The following is a 6,274-nucleotide window of genomic DNA, read 5'->3' as shown; positions in this document are numbered from 1 at the left end:
CTCGCCGCCCCCTCCCCGCGGTCCCTCCGCCGTCGGCCGCCAGCCCCTCTAGCTCTGTGCGCGCCGCCCCGCCCGGGGGCCCTGGCCGCCGGCCACCGCCCGGCCGGGGAGTCCAAATGAGACGTTTTTTCCTCTGGGTGCCGTTGACCCGCGAAGCTGTCAGTGACTCAGACTGGCGGGGTCCTTGGAACGGGGCCGCGCGGCTCGCCGGCTGCTCCCTGCGGCCGTCTCGACCCTCCTGGGATGTGGAGACGTCGACAGTGGACGCCCCGGCCAGGATGCGTCCGCGCCGCGCAGCCCCCGCAGTCCCGAGTGGCCTCCCTTCCTCACTCCCTGCATGCGGGGCGCTGGCAAAGTTCGTTTTTCGCTGAAAGTCTGCAAGGGATTTCTGCTTTTGTGACGTGGGGATCGTGGATTTAAGTTTATGCGGTAGTGTTGCCCCTAAGTGAGAAAGGGCCCTTGGGTTTGGACAGAATTCTTGTTTTATGCGTCTCTCTTTATTTCGCGAAGTTGAGCGTTGCATACGCCGGGCACTCCTTTCCCCGACACGCAGACTGCGAGTGTAATAGGAAGAGCGGCTTCTCCCGCATCCTCGCCGTGTGGCCTTGCCGAGCTCTTCCCTCTCCCGCGCCGCCCGCCCGGGTCACCTGCGCAGCTGGGGCGGAGGGCGCGCGTCTGCAGGTGAGGCCAGCGTTCTCGGGCCGCGAGCGCCCAAGAGCGAAGTGGCCTGGTAACTTTGCAAGTGTCCTTCACAGGTTCTTGGACGGTATTAGTTTGTTTTTGAGGCAGGATCTTGCTCTGTCGCCCAGGCTGGAGTGCAGCGGCGCCAACACGGCTCACTGCGGCCTTGATCTCCCGGGCTCAGGGTACCCCTTCGCCCCAGCTTCCGGATTAGTTGGGACCACAGAAAGGCGCGCGCCTCTAAATCCGGCTAATTTCACGCCTGGCCTCAAGCTATCCTCCCGCGTCAGCCTCCGAAAGTGCTGGGGTTACAGGCGTGAGCCACCGCGCGGGGCCTGATATGACAGGAGTTTGGCTAAATTCAAGACACAGGGCGGGGACACTCGCCCGGTAGTCTGCTAAGTGGACGTTACGGCCGGGGTGGGCAGGAGGAGCCTGCAGCTTAATTTGCTTTGCCAGCGGCTCCAGTGGGCATGCCTTTCAGACGCCCGGAGGAAATGTGTCTTCCGATAGCTGTTTCTAGGAAAGCTCAGCCGCAGCCCCTTCTTTCCACCCAGAGCGCTGATGAGCGGGCGAATTTGGAGTTCTGTGGTTGATGAGCTGCAGCTGAAGTCAATGGTCAGGTTTTCAGTCCTTTTTAAAAAGTGAATTTTGCATGAAGAATAGTATCATTCCCCCACTAGAGCCCTGACACAGTCGTGGAGAAAGTACGATCAGAGATTTTGTTCTTCCCTATATTCTCCCATCATCCTTGCAGCACAGTAAGTACCTTGTTGTACACAGAAGTTGCTCACTAAATTACGGAAGTACCCAGTTAACACTATTTAAAATCTGTCCTAATTCTATTCTCCTCTGGAAGCATTCCCAAGAGTAAATGTGAACCGTTAAAATTACATAGCTTTTCATTCACTATTAAACTATTTTTCATTACTCCTAAGACGCCATTGATCTTACAATTCATCATTTTAACCCATGTACCACAAGCAAGAAAAAAATGTGACACACCAATGACTGTAAGAAGCACTCAATTTCAGGGTTGTTTATGAAAAAAAGGCATTTTAGAATCAATAAAACAGCGTAAAATATAAATACATGACAAAATTTCCGATAGTTGTAAGACATGAAAAGTAAATTACCTGCTGCCTTTTCTCTGTTGTTGACATCTGACCACTAAGTTTCTTTTATTTTCTCCCTCTCTCCCTCTCTCTCTCTCTCTTCTCTCTCTCTCCTTTCTTTCTTTTCTTTTCCTTTTCTTTCTTCTTTCTTTTCTTTTTTTTTTCTGAAGCGGAGTTAAACTCTTGGTGCCCAGGCTGGAGTACAATGGCGATATCTCGCGCAGTCTCAGCTCACTGCAAACTTCGACTCGAGTTCAAGCGATTCTTTTGCCTCAGCCTCCCCAGTAGCTGGGATTACAGGTGCCCACAACCAACCCCGGCTAAATTTTTGTGTTTTTAGTAGACAGGGTTTCACCGTATTGACCAGGCCGGTCTCAAACTCCTGACCTCAGGTGATCCACCCAACTCGGCCTCCCAAAATGCTGGGATTACAGGCGTGAGCCACCACGTCCTGCCACCTGACCACTAAGTTTCTGTCCACCATTGAAGAAATCATATCCACATAATATGTATATTCTTAAAATAATAATGAAATACTATGACCACACTTTAAAATTTTATCTGTGTTATTGGTGGAAAATGTTATTTTTAACCATTTTACAAAACTATAAAGTTTAAAAAGATGCTTTGGGGTGTAGTTATTAGAACAAAATGTACTTCTGGTGACAAAAAGAGGTACAATGAAGGCTGGGTGTGGTAGCTCATTCCTGTAATCCCAGCACTTTGGGAAACCCAGTGGGCGGATCACTTGAACTCAGGAGTTCGAGACCAGCATAGCCAACAAGATGAAAACCCATCTCTACTAAAAATACAAAAAGTAGCCGGGCGTGGTGGTGTGCACTTGTAATTCCAGCTACTCGGGAGGCTGAAGCAGAATTACTTGAACTGGGGAGGCAGAGGTTGCAGTGAGCTGAGTTTCTGCCGCTGTACTCCAGTCAGAGCAACAGAGCAAGACTCTTTCTCAAAAAGCAAAAACAAAAGAGGTACAATGAAATGAAACAATGAAATGCTTAAATTCTTTGTGCATATTGACTAAAGGATTCCTTCTAGGAATATTTATACCAGTTGTATTTTTTGAAGCTTGTTTAGTACCTGTTTATGTAATTCTTTTAAACATACTATTTCCTTGTATACATATAGTACATTTTAGTCTTCTAAAACTATTTTATCTGTAGTATTGTCCCCATTTATATTCCTAACATCGCTAATTTTTTGGGTTTATTTTCCCCCTTTATCTGACCAGAGGTCAGAAGTGACTATTTTTCAATGCCCAATTTTTTGTTCTGGTACTTTTATTGTTTATTTGTAAACACAGATCTTTCATTCATTCTTTTCTTCTACCTTCTTTGAGTTTACTCTTTAGTATAATTTATTTAACTGATTATTTTTCACCTCTTCTCCTTCAAAAGACCACTCAGTTATATTTGCAAGTTTTGATATGTGCGTATATGAAATTCAGGTCTAAATATTTTGTCAATTTCATTCAATCTTCAACCATAAATTCTTGGATATTTTGACTAGCTTTTTGTGACTGATTTCTAATTTTATGGTCTGTTAGTGATGTTGTTTTCTGTTTTATCCTCAGACTTTACATAGTTCCTATGTTTATGTGCTCTTAAGAGCTTTTTGAAGAAGATAATCCACTACTTCATTTGTTCCACGCCACTCATGCCAAAACCCCTTTGTCAGTTTTAGAGCAAATATGTGTCAGTTCCCCAGACTACCTAACTGGAGATGATAAACATGTTCAAAATCTGCCTATCAAGAGTTGCTAAAAATATTTCTCAGAAATGAAATCTCAGCTTTGCAGCTTCATTCATATTGGAACCACTTGATGTTAATTTCCAATTTTCATTTTCTCTGTTTTAACTTTCCTGGTACCAAATAGTGTGAGTCATTAGCCATCCTGCCATAATGTTTATGGTATTTAGTAGCGTTTTCAAACAAATGTGGCATCAACATGGTAAACATTTTAGCAATTAGATGATAAGAAAGCAGTTTCATGTAAGCTGTTAGATGATCTGCCTCCTTCAGGTATTCTGGTTACCACTCTTCTATTTGAAGTGCTCCAAAGACAATAGTATATTCTAAGAATTTGCACAGTAATTTCCTTTTGGAAGCTAATGGTGGGGATACCAGAGCTCATATGAAACTATTCAAAGTAGGTTGAAGCACTACAAGATTCTGTGTATATATTGCCATATTTGTTTTTTTTAAGCAAAGAGAAGGTTTGTAATCAGGTTACAAACTAACCAACACAAGAACTGTTTCTGTCTTTCATTGTTACAAACCTGTATTGTCAGTTTCAATTTAGAAGTTAATATCTCATAATGGATCAACAACTATATTTCCATCATAGATAGAATGGTAGGCTATCCCTATGGTTTAGGATGCTAAGCAAAGGTCAAATTCAGTATTTATTAAAAGACAACAAAAACCAAAAGCTTTTATTCCAGTTAAGGTGAACACATTATCTCCTAGTTCTCCCTCATCACTGATTTCCTTTTCAACGTTATTTTAGCTAAAAGATTTTATACTCTAAGAAAGACAGTGAGGCAACCTAGTAAATCTGAACAGGATACTTTATTTGGAGATTGAATTGAGAGGATACTCACTTTTAGACTGAGATAATCAGTAAAAGCCCTATTCATATGAGCACCAACCTAAAGTAATAGTGAACTCTTGAGGGGCAGTGAGGTGATCGGGTCTGTCTGCTTTTCAGTCCATTGCTAGAACCCATGTCTGCACCTGTCATTTATTTACAAATCATTGCCAGCCTCCGGATTTAGAGTCACTGAAACACAGCTTCTGTCCTCTGAAGCTTAGGGGGCCTCTATGGTAACCCGTTACCAGGTTTGGTTTTAGTAACATTGGCAATAGATTTTTCAAAAAGCTAGCCAGCAGTAAGAACATCTAGGGCTCACTATAATTTTTCAAAATAAAGACAGCTTCCACCATTCAGTTCTGTGGTTTGCCTCTTGGAATGTTTGAGGAATACTACAAATCCCTACTTAATGACAAAGTCATAAAAATCACATGATGAATAGTATCTCTAATTTGTGCCCAACCACACACAAACACCAACATATAATTATAGTTTGGATCATTCATATCAGACAACTGTCACATCAAGCTGGTCTTTCTTCAACACTAACTTCCAGATTAAAGCATAGACATGTTTTCCCCGTCTTGAAGATCACTAGACCACATCCTTTGAGAGCACCTAAAGTGTTGCATAGGTACTTTTTGCTTTTAAGATCAAAACAATCAAAATACAGGAGTCAGTTTTGCAAAAATAAGTTATAGTTCCAACTGCTCAGTGTTTAAAAGCAAAATCAAACAAAAAATCAAAACAACAAAAAAATCTTTTCCATTGAGTAAGAAAATCTGTGGGCTCTGGGAGGAAGTTGGAGTCCTTAGTGGCTCAGGGTTATCAGGAATTCTCCTCTGGCTTGAGGGATAGGTTAGTCCTCTTGAGTGACAGAGGCCTTCCTTGGCTCCAGCAAATCTCTCTAAACTGAAGTCTGCTACACCCATGCCCCCATGGCCTCTTGTTTTTGCTCCTTCATCGCGAGCCTCCTTCTTGGGGTCACCCACTCATTCAAACCGCTTAAAGATCTCACACAAATAGCAACTGGTGATATCTTCAACAATAACCCCATTTTGTTGAACAGAGGAAACATTTACAGCGGTCCTTGAAGGTACTGACATGATGCAAGTATCTTTATGCATATGAATAACATTCAAGTGTATCATTCAGTGTTGGAGTAAGTTAACAAGCTCCTTTCTGAGATGCTGGGAAAGGCTGGCTTTTGCCTGCAAACATTGCTTCCTAATTTTGGCTCCTTCTATACATTTTCACTAAAATACTTACCTGGAGCAAGAAGGAAGCCTACCCGGCCCCCACCCCACATTGCCCCTGGCTCCTGTTCCCCACTATCCAATGCTAGCAGTAGGACAAGAGGGAGGTTTCTTTTCTTTTCTTTTCATTTAAAAAAAATACAGTCTCTCTCTCTCACCCAGGCTGGAGTGCAATGGCGTCATCTCAACTCACTGCGACCTCTATCTCCCGGGTTCAAGCGATTCTCCTGTCTCAGCCTCCTGAGTAGCTGGGATTACAGGCGTGTGCCACCACGCCCAGCTAATTTTTGTATTTTTAGTAGAGACGGGGTTTCACCATGTTGGTCAGGTTGGTCTTGAACTCCTGACCTAGTGATCCACCTGCCTTGGCCTCCCAAAGTACAGGTGGGAGCCACCACACCCCGCCGGGAGGTTTATTTTCAAAGTGAAACTTAACCATATATTTGATCCCTTTTACCAGAGCCTGTATTAAGGCCAATGCATTAAAATACATACCCACAAACTGTTAAGATAGCATTGTTTTACACCATTCATCTCTTTGTCAAAAATACATATATAGCCTGAAACCATCACTAAAGTAGCAGATTCCACTTGTTTAAAATTTGAATTTTCCAAAT

This window comes from Cebus imitator, unplaced genomic scaffold, assembly GCF_001604975.1.
Source record: "Cebus imitator isolate Cc_AM_T3 unplaced genomic scaffold, Cebus_imitator-1.0 Scaffold50, whole genome shotgun sequence".
NCBI classification, from domain to species: Eukaryota; Metazoa; Chordata; class Mammalia; order Primates; family Cebidae; genus Cebus; species Cebus imitator.
Note: the sequence above shows the minus strand (reverse complement) of the source record.